This window comes from Argopecten irradians, chromosome 8, assembly GCF_041381155.1.
Source record: "Argopecten irradians isolate NY chromosome 8, Ai_NY, whole genome shotgun sequence".
Taxonomy (NCBI): Eukaryota; Metazoa; Mollusca; class Bivalvia; order Pectinida; family Pectinidae; genus Argopecten; species Argopecten irradians.
The window spans coordinates 43,411,296-43,430,333 of NC_091141.1; positions in this window are offsets into that span (position 1 = coordinate 43,411,296).

The window sequence follows — 19,038 nt, forward strand, 5'->3', positions numbered from 1 at the left end:
TATACTGTAACCTTCCCTTTACTGTAACTTCATCTTTATATACCTTCACATTAATACTAAACACCTTATCACCTTTATACTGTAACCTTCATCATTAATACTATAACCTTCACATTATACTATAACCTTCACATTTATACTATAACCTTCACATTAATACTATAACCTTCACCCTTTATACTGTAAACCTTCACCCTTTAATACTATAACCTTCACATTATACTATAATCTTCACCTTTATACCTTCACCCTGTAACCTTCACATTAATACTGTAACCTTCACATTAATACTATATCTTCACCATTTATACTGTAACCTTCACCTTTATACTATACTACCTTCACATTTATACTATAACCTTCACCTTTATACTATAACCTTCAACACCTTTATACTGTAACCTTACACCTTCTGTAACCTTATTAATACTATAACCTTCACATTTACCCTTATACTATAACCTTCACACTTAATACTATAACTACCTTTCACTTTATACTATAACCTTCACCTTATACTATAACCTTCACATTATACTATAACCTTCACATTTATACTATAACCTTCACCATTAATACTATAACCTTCACCTTATACAAAACACCCATTTATACTGTAACCTTCACCTTTTATACTTAACCCTTCACATTACTACTATAACCTTCACCTTTATACTGTAACCTTCACATTTTACACTTGGTAACCTTCACACATTAGATACTATAAGCCTTCACAAAATACTGTAACCTGCACCCCTTAACACTGTAAACCTTCACATTTTACTATAAAACCCTTATACTGTAAACTTAACCTTCACCCATATATAACAAATACTGTAACCTTCATGATAATATTACTGTCCTTGTTCTTCACCTTTATACTGTAACCTTCACCATTACTATAACTCATATAACCTTCACCTTCAATACTATATGACCTTCACTCTATTTTGATACTGTAACCTGTGTAACACCTTTCTGCATTACTATAACCTCACTTATACTTTAACCTAAAAACCTTTACTGATAACCTTCACCTTTATAATTGTATCCCTTCACTGTAACCTTCATCCTTTTATATACCTTCACCTTCCCTTTAACTTGGTGTATAACACCCTTAGAGATTTGATAACATTCACCCTTTCGATGTTTTACACTGTATAAACTTCATCCTTTACTGTGTTGTGAAACTTCACCTTGTATATACTTTCCTCATTTCAATACTGATTAAAAATTCACCTTATCTAATTTAACACGTGTGGCACGTTTTTCCTGTAACTATCATGGGGACACCTTTCAGTATCCGGTAATACCCTCAGCTTACAGTAACGGTAACCTGTTATTTTATACTATAACCTTCACCTTTACTATACTAAACCTTCACCTTTATACTATAATCACTGATGCAATTATAACCTTCATCTTTAAAACTGTAACCTTCTTAAATATTTACTAACCTTGGTGTCACCTTCTTAAAACTTGTAACCTTCCACTTATACTATAACATACACCTTCAATTTATATGTATAACCTTCACGGCCTTTTTTACTTAACCAGTTCACAGTGTTTAGGATATCTTCACTTGAACACTAAATCAGCCATATTAATTGTAACCTTCAAACTAAAATTGGTGTAAAACCTTCACCTTATACTGTAACCTGTTTTTGAACACTTATACATAATCACCTTCCCTTATAACTTAAGCCAGGGGTGTAATAATCCATTAGCCCTGACTGGTCACCAATTTTCAGCTTTGATTACTAGTGAAAAAGCCAGTCTAGCCCGGGGCTGATCTTGGTAACGAAATTTACCGGCTTTACAAAAATTTAAACAAAAGCGGTAACATCAAATTAAGCATAAAACACTTTAAAACATTTGCAATATGTAATGATTTATCTAACTTTCAATCTTAATCTGGGACTATACTGGAAGATAGTCATAAATTTGCAATCGTATTGGCCACCATATTGGCATTTGGTAATGTAAACAAGTAGACGTAAAAAAGGATGTGACGATTTATGTGGTATTACAAGTTCTAGAAAAATAATTTACATCAAATATTTATCATATATCAAATCATAAAGCAATCACAATAAATGATGTTAAAGAACTGGTAAACAAATCTATAAAAATTTGCAGCATAGCCATTACAGACAGTAACAGGCAGTAATATTTGTTAATAAATTTAAATTTATCAAGGTACTTTTGACCTAGTCATGATAATAAGTCATAATTAATGATAAAATTTACAATTTTGAACCATGTTCAATCCAGACATTATTTTTTAAAAATATGTCAAGTTATAGTTCGGAATTTAAAAAATAACCATAGTTTTTATTTTTGTTTGTTAGTTTAATAATTGGCTACAGGTACTTATTTCATATTTAATTTTTAAAAATTTTTTTCATTACGGTTTAATTTAATTAAATTTGAAACGGGGTTATTTTGTTGTCATCAAGAATAAATTAAATGACTCACCTCTTTAATTTTAGTCTCTTTTACATATGGCTATGGGACATGCATTAGCTGTATATTTTAAAATTAAAGAAATTAAAAAAGAATGTTGTGAACCATATAACCTTCAATATTATACAATTAACCGTCAGAAAACAAACGTATCGTATCGAAAATAATCGTATCGAGAGGCATGTATCATGATTCGCAGAGTATCAGAGTTACTGGAGTGTACGTTGCAGCTCCCTAAAGACCTTCACGTTGATTACCATAACACCCCCTTTAACCTCTGACCTTTCTGACCTTTATAACCTACCTTTAGTCCTTCTGTCCCACCAAGGACACAGAACCATCATGGTTGTGAGGACCAGGAAGTGTGGAGTCTGACTGGAAATCAAAATTCTTCAAGCAGGTATGTTGTAATTATACTTCTGGTGACCGAATAAACCTAAAAGGTGACAAAAAAATGAAAGAATGATGACTTCGTCAATTCGGTATTTGCTATTTCAGAGTTATCAGTCCTTTCGGGTATGTATTCACTTGTGAACATCACTTGTTTGCGTTACCAATCCCATCTATAGAGACCACTAATTAGACTAATTCCCTGTCTTAATTGAGATCGATGATTTTACAATCCCCTGTCCTATTAGTGTACAACTATTTAACAAATCCCCCTAGTCTATTAGTGACCACTATTTACAATTCCCTGGTCTAATAGAGTACACTTTTTTCAATCCCCTGTGTAATAGATGAGACTCAGGATTTACTATCCACCTGTTCTTAATTAGAGATCACTGATTTACAAATCCATGTTCTATGAGAGATCCCATGATTTACAATACTTGTCTATTATAGATCACTATGTACAATCCCCTGTACTAAGTGAGATCATGATTTACAATCCCCTGACTATTTAAAGACACTATTTTACAATCTCACTGTCTATTAAAACCACTATTTACAACCCCTTTGTCTATGAGGTGATCATGTCTGTACACATCCCTGGTCTATTAGGAGATCACTATTTTACAATCCCCTGTCTATGAGAGACTAGATTTACAATCCCTGTCTATTAGACCACTGATTTACATACCCCTGTCTTGATGAGAGAGCATGATTTACCAATCCCTTTCTATTAGAGACCACATTACAATCCCGTGTCTATTTGAGATCATGATTTACAATCCCCCCATCTATTGGGGGGGGAGGGGAAGAAACCAATATTTACAATTCCCCTGCTATGAGAGATCAGGATTTACCAATCCCCTGTAGTATTTGAGACCTATGAGTTACAATCCCCTGCTCTATGAGTGACCTATTTATTTACAATCCCTGCTCTATTCACAACCACTATTACAATCCCCTGTCTATTATAGGACCATTAGTTACAATCCCCTGTCTCTTTGGATCATGATTTACAAATCCCCTGTCTGTAGAAACCACTATTTAACAAATCACCTTTCTATAAGTGATCAAGTTTACAATCCCCTGTCTATTAGAAACCAGGATTTACAATCCCCTGTTCTATTATAGATCTATGATTCTACAATCCACTGTCTAATAGAGGACCTTGGATTTATCAATCCCTGTCTATGAGGAGATCATGATTTACAATCCCCATGTCTAATAGAGAACACTATTTAACAATCCCCCTGACTAATTGTGGATCATCGATTTACATATCCCCTGACTATTAGAAACCCACTATTTACAATCCTCTGTCTATGAGAGATCTTGATTTACAATCCCATGTTCCTATTAGAGACCATTATTTACAATCCCCTGTCTATGAAAGAGACCAAATATTTTACACAACTCCTTGTCATATTAGAAACCACTATTTTACTATCCTCTGTCTAATGAGAGAGCATGATTTTTACAATCCCACGTGTATGAGGAGACCAATGATTTTACCAATCACTCAATGTCTATTAGAGGACTTTGATTTTACAATCACTGTCTATGAGAGATCATGACTTACAATCCCCTGTCTATGATAGATCATGATTTACAATCCCCCTGTCTATGTGAGATCATGAATTACATTTCCTCTGTCTATTAGAGACCTAGACTATTTACAATCACCCTGTCTATGAAGTGATCATGATTAACTATCCCCTGTCTATTAGGAGAACACTATATTTAACAATCCCCTTTTATATGATAACAGTAACTGCTTTTACAAGTCCTTGTATATGAGAGACCCACTAATTACAATCCTTATCTATTAGAAGACCACTATATATAATACTCTGTCCTATGAGAGTTCCATGATTTTATAGTCACTTCCCTGTCTATGGAGAGACCACTATTTATAATCCCCTATCTAATAAAGACCGCTATGATACAACAATCACATGTATCATTGAGAGATCATGATTTACTATACTCTGTCTAATGAGAGATCACTGATTTACAATCCCATGTGTATGAGCGACCTTTGATTTACAGTCCTCTTTCTAATTAGAGGACCAACTATTTAACATCCATATCTAATAGAGAATAACTGATTTACAATCCCCCTGTCCATAATAGATAAGTTGTTCTATTTTACCATATTCAAATACTCTATGTGAAGATCACAATTTACAATCCCATGGTCTATGTGAGACAACTATTTATACTTACCTGTCTATTATAAGACCACTTGATGACAATCCACTGTCCTAATATGTGACCATTGAATTATAATCCCACTGTCTATGAGATACAATGAGTTACAACAACCTGTGTCTTTCAGAGATCTATGATTGATAATCCCATGTCTATTTAGAGATCACTATTTACAATCCTCTGTCTTTCAAAGATAAGGATTTAACTAATCTCTTGTCTATGAGTAGTTAATGATTTACATTCCCCCTGTGTATTAGAGACCACGATTTACAATCCCTGTCTATTATGAGTTAACTATTATACCATTCCTCTGATTTACAATCGCTCTGTCTTGAGAGATCCATATTTGGGAGGCCATGTGTATGAGAGAACACTATTTATCAATCCTGTGTCTATGAGAGATCATGATTTAACAATCCCCTGTCTTTTAGAGTCCACTATTTACATATACCTGTCCTATTAGAGACCTATGATTTACATTCCCTTGTCTATGATAGACTCATGTTGTACAATCCCCTGTCTATGATAGACACATTGATTTTACATTCCCTCCTGGTCTAAGAGATACTATGTTATGTTACAATCCCCTGTCTATTAGAGACCACTATTAACTCAATACCCTGTCTAAGAGTGAACAATGATTTTACAATCCCCTGTCTAATAAGACCACTATTTACAATACCTCTGTCTAGTAGAGACCACTATTTACAATCCCCGGTCTAGATAGAGACCCACTATTTTACAATCCCTGCTTTAGAGACAACTCTTACATTCCCCTTTCATTGAGGAGACAATGATTTAACATTCCCTATGTCTACTGAGATTGGACCCCTATTGTACAATCCTTCTGTCCTATTAGTGACCACTATTTTACAATCCTCCTGTCTAATCATAGATCACTATTTACATTCCCCTGTCTATGAGAGAGTATGATTTTGACAAACCCATATCTAATAGAGAGTCTCATGATTTACAATCCTCAGTCTTTGAGAGATCATGAATTTATCATGCCCCCTGTCCTAGAGAGGGACTATGATTACAATCCAACTCTCTAATTAGAAACATCTAATTTCCAATCCCCTTTCTATGAGGAGATCATGATATACAAATCCCTTGGTCTATGAGAGATCATCGATTTACAAACCTATGTTGTATGAGAGACCCACCTGATTAACAAGCCCCTATCTAATAGAGGACTCATACTAATTTACATTGCTCTGTGTATGAGAGATCATGATCTTTAAAATCCCTGTCTACGTGAAACCACTATTTACTATCCCCTTTCTATGCGTGACCACTATTAGCTCATCCCCTGTCTAATAGAGAGACCACTGATTCTACCAATCCTCTATCTATGAAGAGATCATGAATTAACAATGCCCTGTGTATTAGGAAACCAAACTAATTAACAATCCCCTGTCTATGAGAGATAATGATGTACAATCCCTTGTCTAATGATAGAATAATGATTTACAATCCTGTCTCGATTAGTGACCACTATTTTACAATCCAAATAGTCTATTAGAAAACACATTTACAATCCCTTGTCTATGAGAGATCTATGATTATACAATCCCATGTCTATTAGAGACCACTATTTACATTCCAATGTCCTAATAGAAATCATTGATTTACAAATCCCTTTTGTGAATGAAGGATATACTATGATTTACAAACCCCTTTCCTATTAGGAAGAACCACTATTTATAATCCTATGTCTCTATTAGAAACCCACTATTTACAATCCCCCTATCCTGATGTGAGATCATGATTTACACTCCCAATGTGTATGTGTGATCTATGAATCTAACAAATCCCATTTCTATGAGAGACCCATGATTTACCAAGTTCCCTGTCTATTAGAGACCACTATTACAATCCATTGTCTTTAGAAACCACCTATTACACAATCCTGTCTATGAGACGATCCATGATTTACAACTACCCTGACTATTACGGAGACCACTAATTTTACAATCCCCTGTTCTATGAGAAGATCATTGATTTACTACTCCCTGTCTATGAGAGATCATGATTTACAATGCCTCTGACTATTAAAGACCAACTATTTACAATCAACTGTGTATTGTGAGATTCATGAATCTTCAATCCCCTGTCTATTAGAGTTCATGATTTAAAATCCACTGTCATATTGAGAAACCACTATGTACAATCTCCCTTGGACTATTGAGTAGATCATGGATTTTTCAATCCCCTGTCTGATTAGAGTTCACGATTTACAATCCCCGGTCTATTAAGAGACCACCTATTTTCCATCTCGCTTTTCTTTTGAGAGTTCAGGATTTAACAAGTCCCCTATCTATTAGATACTATGAATGACTATTACATGTCTATGAGAGACTATGATGTACACGACCTTCTATTAGAGACCGACTATTTACAATCCCTGTCTATGAGAGGACTATGATTTAACTATCCCTGTCTATAAGAGATCATGAAGTAACAATCCCTTGTCTAAGTAGAGACTACTATTTACAATCCACCCTGTCAAATTAAAGACCACTATCTTACAATCCTCTGTGCTATGAAGACTATGATTTACAATCCCTTTCTATAAAAGGAGACTACTATTTACTATCCCTCTGTCTATTAGACGACCACTATTACAATCCCCTTTCTTATTAGAGACCACTATTTACAAATCCTCTGTCTATTAGAGACCACTATTTACAATCGCCCTGTCTATGAGGAGATCAGATATTACAGAATCCCCTTCAATAAGAGACCACTATTTACAATCCCCTGTCCTATTAGAACCACTATTTACAATCCCCTTTTCTATGAAGACTATGATTTACAAATCCCCTGCAATGAAGAGATCATGATTTACACATCCCCCCTGTCTATTAGAGATCACTATTTTCAATCCCCTGTCAATTAAGAGAACCACTATTGTCAATCCCGCTGTCTATGATAGAGCATGTATTACAATACCCTGTCTATTAGAAGACCACTATTACAATCCAATGTCTATATAGAAATCCACTTTTTAACAATACCTTGGTCTATTGAGAGATCATGGTAGTTTACAATCCCCGTTTGCTATTATAGACACACTATTTACAATCAATGTCCTATTAGAAACCACTAATTACAATCAATCCTTTTCTATGAGAGATCATGATTAACAATCCCCTGGTCTATTAAGATCCACTAATTTAGATCCAATGTCTATTAAAACCACTATTTACAATCCATGTCTATGAGAGACTATGATTTACAATCCCTCTGACTAATGAGAGTTCATCATTTACAAAACCTTGTCCTATGAGAGATCATCGATTTACAATCCCCTGTCTATGGAGAGATCATGAATTACATCTCTCCTGTCTATCTAAAGACCACTTTTCTACAATCCCTTGTCTTTAGAGAGATCACGATTTTACCAATCCCCTGTCGTATTAGAAGAACCACTAATTATAATCCTATGTCTACTAAAAACCACTATTTACAATCCCTATCTATGATGAGACTCCAAGATTAACTATCCCCTGTCCCTGAGACGATTCATGTGATTTTACAATCCCCTGTCCTGTGAGATATCAATGATTTACAATCCTCCTTTTCAATTAGAAACCACTATTTTACAATGCCTTGTGTATGAGAAGGATCAACGATCTTCAAATCCCCTGTCCTATTAGAGATCCACTATTTACTAAATCCCCAGTCTATGTGAGATCATGATTTACAATCCCCTGTCTATGAGAGATCATGATTTACTATCCCCTGTTCTATTACGAAGACCACTATTTACAATTCCCTGTCTATGAGAGAATCTTGATTTTACCAATCTTCTGTCTATTGAGAGATCATGAGTTACAATCCCTGTGTATGAGAGACATGTTGATTTACAATCCCCTGTCTATTAGAGATCATGATTTTACAATCCCCTGTCTATGAGAGATCATGATTTCACAATCCCCTGTGTATCGAGAGACTATTGATTTACAATCCCCTGTGCTATGAGGAGACTTATGACTGTAACAAATCCCCTGTCTATTAGAGACCACTATTTACAATCCCCTGGTCTATGAGAGATAATGATTTACAATCCCCTGTCTATGAGAGATCATGATTTAACAATCCCCTGTCCTATGAGAGACTATGATTTACAGACCCTCCATGTCTAAGATAGAGACCATTCTATTTACAAATCCCTGCTATCTGATAGACTATTGATGTTATCAATCCCGCTGTCTAGTACAGACAACTATTAGCAACCCCTGTCTAGAGACCTACTATTTACAATCCCTCAGTCTATGGAGACCACTATTTACAATCCTCTGTCATATTAGAGACTCACTGATTTACAATCCCCTTTTATTATTAGATCACTGATTTACAATCCCCTGTATATTAAGAGACCACTATTTTACAATACCCTGTCTATGGAGAGATCACATGATTTATCAATCGCCCCCTGTCTATGAGAGATCATATGATTTTACACTATCCTCTGTCTATTAGAGGGGATCATGAATTACAATCCCCTGTCTATCGAGAGACGTATGATTTTACAATCCCCTGTCTATGAGAGAATCATGACTTTACAATCCCCTGTCTATTAGAGACCACTATTTACAATTCCCTTGTCTACGATGAGAGAATCTATGAATTTACATATCACCCTGTCTAATGAGGAGATACATGATTTACAATCCCCTGTCCTATGAGAGATCATACCCCCCCCCTGTCTATGAGAGATCATGATTACAATCCCTGTCTATTAGAGACCACAATTACAATCCCCTGTCTACTTAAGACCACTATTTTCAATCCCGCTGTCTATAGAGACATGATTTACAATATCTATTAGAGACGCCTTGTCTCGATGAGAGATCATGATTTACAATCCCCTGTCTATCATGAGACCACTAATCTACAATTCCTGATTTACAATATCCCTGTCTATGAGAGATCATGATTTAGCAAATCCCCTGTGAATTATGAGAGATATGTCTAATTATTACAATCCCTGTCTATGAGACAATCCCCAGTCGATTAGATACAATTTACAATCCCTGTCTATGAAAGATCACTATTTCAATCCCCTGTCTATGAGAGTATCGATGATGTACAATTCCCCGTCTATGAGAGGAACATGATTTCAATCCCCTGTCTATAAAGACCACTATATACATCCCTCTGTTCTATTAGAAACCATCTATTTACAATCCCCTGTCTATGTGAGATTCATGATGTACAATCCCCTGTCTTTTAGAGACAACTATTTACTTATCCCCTGTCTATGAGAGATCATGAATTTACAAATCCCCTGTCTGATGAGAGATTCTTTGTTTTACAATCCCCTGTCTATGTGAGATCATGATTTACAATTACCCCTGTCTATTAGAGGACCACTATTTACAATCCCCTATCTATTTGATATGATGATTTACAATCCCCGTCCCCTATTTAGAAACACACTATTCTTCAATCCCTATCTATGAGAGATCATTGATTTACAATCCCCCTGTCTATGAGAGATCATGAATTTATACTAACGCCTGTCTATTAGAGAACCATGCATTTACAATCCCCTGTCTATGTAGAGATCATGATTTACAATCCCTCTGTCTATTAGAGACTCACTATGACACTCCCCATTTCTATTTACAATACCCATCCCCTGTGTGTATGAGAAACCATATGATTAACAGATACCCTGTCTGATGAGAGATCATGATTTACAATCCCCTGTCTATTAGAAACCACATATTTACAATCACCTGTCTATGTGAGATATGAATTTACTATCCCTGTCTAATGAGAGAAGTCATGAAGATTTACTATCCCCTGTCTATTAGAAAGAGATTTACAATCCCCTGATTTATCATGATTTACAATCCCCTGTGCTATTGAGAAATCACTATTTAACAAACCCCTTTCTATGAGTGATCATGATTTACAATTCCCTTTCTATTAAAGAGACCACTATTTACAATCCCGCGTGTGTATTAGAGTGACATTAACAATCCCCTGTCTATAGGAAGATCACGATTTACAATCCCTCTGTCTATGAGAGAGATCATGATTTACAATCCCCCTGTCTATATGAAGAAGAGATTTCATGATTTACAATTTACAATCCTCTGTCTTATGTAGAGAGACATGAGATTTACAATCCCCTGTCTATGATATGAGATGAATAACAAATGATTTTATTACAATCCCCTGTCTATTAAGAGACCATGATTTACAATCCAATGTCTGATGATTGATCATGAATTACAATCCCCTGTCAACTATGAGACCTAGTTTTTCAATCCCTTGTATATATATTAAGTCCACTAGTTTACTCCCTTGTCTATGACCGACTATTTACAATATGATTTGAGACCACTAGATACAATCACTGTCTATAGAGCAGTGATCTTGATTTACAATCCCTGTCTAATGTAGAGACCCCACTATTTTACAATTCCCTATCTAATAAAGACCACTGATTCTACAATGAGAGATCATGATTTACAATCCCATATCTAGTGAGAGATCACTATTTACAATTCCCTGTCTATGGAGAGGACCATGAATTTACAATCCCCTGTCTATTAGAGACCACTATTTACTAATCAACCAGCTAATACAACCCCTGTGTATGAGAGATCACGATTTAACAATCCCCTGTCTATGAGAGACCATGATTTACAATCCTCATAATCTTCTAGAGATCATGATTTACTATCCACTGTCGATTATTAGATTTACTATTTACAATCCCCTGTATGAATAGAGACTTAAATGAATTTACATAATCCCTTGTCTTTCAGATATTTAGAGATGTCAGATTGATGATTTACAAATCCCCTGTCTATTAGAGATCATAGAATTTACAATCCCCTGTTCTATTAGAGATCATGATTTACAATCCCTCTGTCTATGAGAGATCATGATTTACAATCCCCCTGTCTATAGAGACACTATTTAGATCCAATGTCTATTTAAAAATCACTATCAATCCCTGTCTATGAGAGAATAATGATTTTACAATCCGCTGTCTATGAGAGATCACTATTTACTAATACGATGTCTATGAGAGACCCATGATTTACAATCCCTGTGTTATGAGAGACTAGTAATTTACAATCCCCTGTCTATTAGAGGACCCCTTATTTACAATCCCGAGTCTAAAAGACCACCTATTTGTACAATCACCCTGTCTAATAAGATCACTAATTAACAATCCCCTGTCTATGAGAGATCATGATTTACAATCCCCTGTAGATGAATAGAGAACTCATGATTTACAATCCTCTGTATGATATTAGAGAACCACTATTTAACAATCCCCTGTCTATTGATTTGAGATCTAATGATTTACATATCACCCTGTCTATGAGAGATCACTGATTTACAATGCCCCTGTGTCTATGAAGAGATCCATGTAATTTTACAATCCCCAGGTATATGAGAGATACATGAATTTACAATCCCATCTGTCTATTAGAGATCGATGATTTACAATCCCTTACTGACCACTATTACAATCCCCTTGTCTAAATGACGCATTTACAATCCCTCTGTCCCTAATAGAGATCATGATTTACAATCCCTGTTCTATATGAGAGATCATGATTTAGTTACAATGACCACCCTGATCTAATTAGGAGACCACTATTTTACAATCCCCTGTCTAATGAGAGATCATGATTTACAATCCCCTGTCTATGAGAAGATCATGATTTTACAATCCTACACCTGTCTATGAGAGGTCCTTTGACATTTACAACTCCCCTGTCTATGAGAGATCATGATTTACAATTCCCCTGTCTATGAGAAATCACGATTTACAATACCCCTGGGTCTATGAGAGAGATAACAATGAGTATTTACAAATCCTCTGTCTATGAAGAAGCTTGATGATTTACAAATCCCCTAGAGACCACTATATACAATTCTATCTTAAGAGACCACTATTTACTATCCCCTGTCTATGAGAGTATCATGATTTACAATCCCTGTCTGTCCTGATGAGGAGATCTACTATTTACAATCCCATGTCTATGAGAGATCATGATTTGTTACAATCCCTGTCTATCTAGAGACCATGATTTACAATCCCATGTCTATGAGAGATCACTATTCTACATTACCCTGTCCTATGAGAGATTACATGATTTACAATCCCCTGTCTATAAGAGATCATGATTTACATTACCTCCTGTCTATTAGAGATCAACTAGTCCGTTTACAATCCCCTGTCTTATAGAGAGACCATGATTTACAATCACCCTGTCTATGAAGGAGAACATGGATTTACAATCCCCTGTCTATGAGAGAACAATGAATTTACATATCCCCAGTCTATTAGAGATACACTATTTACAATTCCATGTCTATGAGAGATCACGATTTACAATCCTCTGTCTATCAGAGATCATGAATTTACAATCCCCGTATATGCAGAGATCAAGATTTTACCATACCCTGTGTGATTAGAGACCACTATTTACAAGGCAATGTCAATAAGAAACCACGTATTTACAATCCCTTGTCTATGAAGAGATCATGATATACAATCCTCAGTCTATGAGAGATCACTCTTTACAATCCCATGTCTAATAGAGAACACTATTTACAATCCCCATATCTATTAGCAGACCACTATTTACAATCCTCTGTCAATTACAGAACCACTATTTACAATCCCCATGTCTAATACGACCACTATAGACTATCCCCCTATTAATACAATACAATCCCTGTCTATGAGAGATCATGATTTACTATCCCCATGCTCTATGAGAGATCATGACTCACTATTTTACTCCCCCTGTCCTATGAAGACATTATTACAAACCCATGTCTAATAGAGACCACTATTTACAATCCCCTGTCTAATAGAGACCACTATTTACAATCCCCTGGTCTAATAGAGACCACTATTTACAATCCCCTGTCTATTAGAGACCACTATTTACAATCCCCTGTCTATTAGAGACCACTATTTACAATCCTCTGTCTAATGGAGACCACTATTTTACATTCCCCTGTCTAATAGAGACACTAATTAACAATCCCCCCTGTGTAATCGAGACCACTATTTACAATCCCCTGTCTACTGATAGTTCATGATTTACATTCCCCTGTCTATTAGAAACCACTATTTACAATCCCCTGTCCTATTAGAGACGCACTTTTTACATATCCCTATGTCTATGAAAGAGATCATGATGTTACGTATATCCCCCTGTCTATGAGAGAGATAAAATGATTTACAATCATTCGCCCTGTCTATGAGATGATCAGTGATTTACAATCCCCTGTTCTATGAGAGATCATGATTTACACAATCCCCTTGTCTTGGATTAGAGATCATGTATTTACAATCCCCTGTCTTTGATCTATCAAGATTTTACAAATCCACTGTCTTCATAGAGAACCATGATTTACAATTGTCTGTCTACTGATAGATCACGATTTACAATTCCATGTCTATTAGAGTTCAACTATTACAATCCTCTGTCTATGAGAGATCATGATTTTACAATCAACCACTGTACTATGTACGAGATCATGATTTACAATCCCCCTGTCTCTGGTTGAGAGACTATGATATGTCTCACATTTTGAAGTCGTCGTCTCCAACAACGTAATTTTGAACAACTAACCTCATCAAAAAACTTCCTTCTGAATGTCTCCAACTCGCAATGTAACCGTCGTAAACTACAGGAGAAGAGGGATGAGGCAATTCCAAGGAGAGAGTAAGAGCAAGCAAGTTGACGGGACGAGAATGGGCGAGTGTAAGTCTCAATATCAACCAATCTGTGTGATAAGTGTTCACATCCTGGCATAGACGTCCATAAGTCCCGACAGGCTCCCCACTTGTCCACCCCATAATGCGGCCACTAGGACTTTGTCCTCAGAGACGGGTTTTGAATATCCACAGAAAACACCCCGGTTAGAGTAGTCAGTATAACTTAGCTTACTCTCTCCTCTGTTAGTTTCATTTTACTGATTAGGGTTTTTCATGAATCACTTGATAGATATAAAAAAAACCATGAAGACTCAAGAATTAACCAGTTAAATGCCTCAACAACAGCCTCTTAGATACAAGAGATCCCAGAAGGGGGGGGAGATCGCGGCGCCACCAATAGAAATTATGTGTCTCCGTAAGATGACGATTTAACAGATGGATCTCGGCGCCCGCCAAAGAATGATCTACGTCTGACAACTGAAGGAGGATCTTTTCTCAGACTTTTCAAACTTTTACCTCATGTAAACAAATTACTCATCATATGAAATTTGAGAAAGGATCCTTTCAGTACTTTCTTAGATCATATAACAAACTTCAATTATTATAATACAAGCATGGCTACCCTGTCGGCCATTCATGTGAGTACCGATCGGTCGTGAAAATACAATTATGCCACAACTAAGGGTCCTAGGGGAAACCTACAATTTAAAAATTTGAGACAGATCGGCTTCAGTCCTTTCTGAGAAATAGTGGTAACAAACCTTCAATCATCAAAATCCAAGATGGTGGCCTGTCAGCCATCTTTGTACACTAATCAGTCCGAAAAATGTAATATGTATAAGAAGGGATCCCTAAAATGAACCAAAACTGCACATGAAATTTGAGAATGATCCCTTCAGTATCTTTCTGAGAATTAGTGGTAACAAACTTTTACTATCAAAATCCAAGATGGTGCCTAGCGGCAAACTTTAGACCGATAATATCGCCCCGACATCCAATTCCCACAAGATGGCTGCGCTGTTGCATCTCCCCCCTATTTTTGAAATATTTGATTGTATAACCCTTCAATACTTTCTGAGAAATAGCGGTTACAACTTGCCATTTTGTTGATTGATCGTCCCAAAATGCAATATGCACAACTGACGGCCTTGAGGAAGGATCCTTACACTATGAAATTTGGGAAATATGTTTCCCTTCTATGCGTCTTTCTGCCTGAGAAATAGCGGGGGGTAACAAACTTGTTACTTCTATCAAAATCCATAGATAGCTGCCTGCTGATTGGTCCAAAAATCTCAATATGCACTAAAAATTAGGGCCCTGAGGGATAGAACCTACATAGTGAAATTTGAGAGAGATCATCCTTCAGCAACTTTCTGAGAAATATTTGTAACAAACTTTAACTATCAAAAATCCAAGATGGCAGGCCTCAACGGGACGGCTAATCTTGTTGATCAATTGGTCCCAAAATGATTAGATACTGCACAACTAGCTTATAGGCACATAGGGGAAACCTACATATGAAATTTTGAGAAAGATCCTAACTATGGACAGATTGAGTGGAAGAGACAGGACGGGGGAACTGATGTAGGACGGAAGGACGATCAAGACGAAATTCAAGGACCACAGACGAAAAGCGATTTGAATAGCCCACCATCTGATGATCGATGGGACCTAAATAAAACGTTATGGGTTTAGTGATATTCTGATGATGTTTGGGCCTAAATAAACATATGGTCGAGATAATTTTTGGTTTGTCTATCTATTGACCGATCTGCAAAGGTTTAGGATAATAAGTGAATGACAAGCTGGAGTAGCCAGTACCAGAGAAATACCACCAACCTACAGTCAGGCACTTTTCCAATGACTGTAGGTATCTGGCTGTAGGTCGATAAATTTTTCTCCAGTATTTGGAAACAAGTGGAGGTTAAATATAAATATATATTTGAAGTTTCATTAGATATTAGTAATCTTTATTAAACTACAACATTTTACACATATCACTTGAAAAATGACAAGACATTGTTCTTTCAAATTTTTTCATAAAGGGGCCACTACTTTCCGAAACGGCTTTTTAATTTTCAAAATAGGAATGTAAAGACGAATCATAATTATTTTGTAAGTCGCAGAAGTTTTTAACTATACGTTTCCATATCACACTATCTCACCTTCAGAACTGTTTTAATTAAAATAAATAAAAGTTAATTTTTCATATGCGGGTCGTTTTAATGTTTCCCCCGTCGTCCTACAATGCCGCGCGGGGTTGACAAAATTTATCACTGCGCCTTTCGACAAAACAGCGAAATGAATCTCCACTGTTATCGTATATGAGACAGGAAATTTTTGCATATGTTTGTGTTGTAACCCCATCTTAAGCCATCAAATATATATTTTCTTTTGTTAAAATGTTTTTAAGAAACCTTTGTTTTTGCTCCGGAAAGGTAGTGGGCCTTTAAAAAAGAAAGGTTATTTTACTCCAAAGTAAGCACTTTGAACAAGTACAACTTTGATAAACAATTTGAATATGATTGTAAAAAAAACCTAGAAATATATACAACAATCTCTCAATGACATGGGAAAAGCAAAATAAGTAACAATTTGTATTTTTCTGAGCAAGAAGCAAAGAATGGTTTTTGTTCTGATATCAATGTTTACCTTCCAAGACTGGTTTTGTCTGGATTATCTGCCCTTGATTTCGCTCCTTTTTGTTCGAATCCTTTTAACTTCTCCATCAAAACAACATGGTCATCCAAACTTTGTTTCTTCAGCAAAATTTCTTTCATTTCTAAGGGACCACTTGGTTTTCTGGCCTTGAAAATAAATTGAAAAAAAAACCTGAATCATAGAATATAAACACATATATTTAAATCCATCAGGTTAAAAAAGTCACTGGAAATTTTCTGTATAAGAGTAATTTGGAAAAGATGGAAGCCAGGACATTTTTGAAATGACATTTTGAATGGGATGTCACATGACAGGATGGGATGTCACATGACATGGATGGGATGTCACATGACAGGATGGGATGGAATACAAAAGGACAGGATGGGATCCCACAAAACAGGATAAGATGCCACATAAACAGGATAGAAGCCACAGGGGATCAGGATGGGATGCCACATGTATAAGCCTTAGGAGACCTTAGGATGCTACAGAGACAGGATGCGATCACATGACAGTGATGGGATGGGATGGATTTTGGAATTAACGAGACCCCTTTTGGGATCCGCCACCTCTGGCCCCTGGGGGGTCATGCCATGACAATGGACAGGATGGCTATGCCACGAAAAAAAGACATGTGTCTGAACCTAAAAATTAGGACGCCATGATAAACAGGAAGGGAGGACAGACAGATCACTGATCATGACAAAATAACTTTTAAATAGCCATTAAATAAAGGGCTTAAGTGACTTTTCAAACACTGACCAGAGTATTCTCTATTTACAGTAAATCCCCGTTATATCGCCCATTTCTGTTTTTTTCCTATATGTAAGGCGATATATCGAGTCATGGAAAATTTGGCGGTATTTTTTATGGGATTCTGTCGTTGAAACTTAATTAGGTCTAAATAATAAATAGACTTTATAGTAGTCTCCCTTGGGGGAAACTGGACTCAACGGCATATAATTCACAATTATTTTGTAATATGAATAGTTCCAAAATTAAAGTAATTTCGATAGTAGTCTTTCAATAAATGTGTCAGCTTTATGTTTGTAAAATATGTAAACCGAACTCGTTTGTGCTACCACGTATCTTGCCGTAATTGCCTGCTAGCTGGTATTTTCTTGGTTACATGATATTTTTATCACGGGAAATCCCGCCCGGAAACAAAGAATAGAAGTTCTGAACAAGCGCAGTGCGGTCGTGGGACTTTCCGCGCACATGTCTACAAATATTTCAGAAACAGCTACTACCGGTAATAAATGGCACTCAGGGGGACAATCATTGATCTTACTAATAAACGGCGGCAATCTCATACTGCACGTACGACAATATTTCTATCGCTCTTGAAATTGCAAGTTGCATTTTATAGTCTAATATAAACAAACGGCGATATCGAGAAACAGACTTGTGGGTTCAATTAACTAACGATAATAGTACGTTAAACACATGTACAGAATTGAGTTTTATTCACCACAACTTGCGACATCTACCTGTAAAACAATAACAAAAGTGTACCCATATTGTTAATTGATTTCACTGTGTACACACGGTCGTACACGACGGCCATAGTGTGTGTAGCTGATTACCTGTCA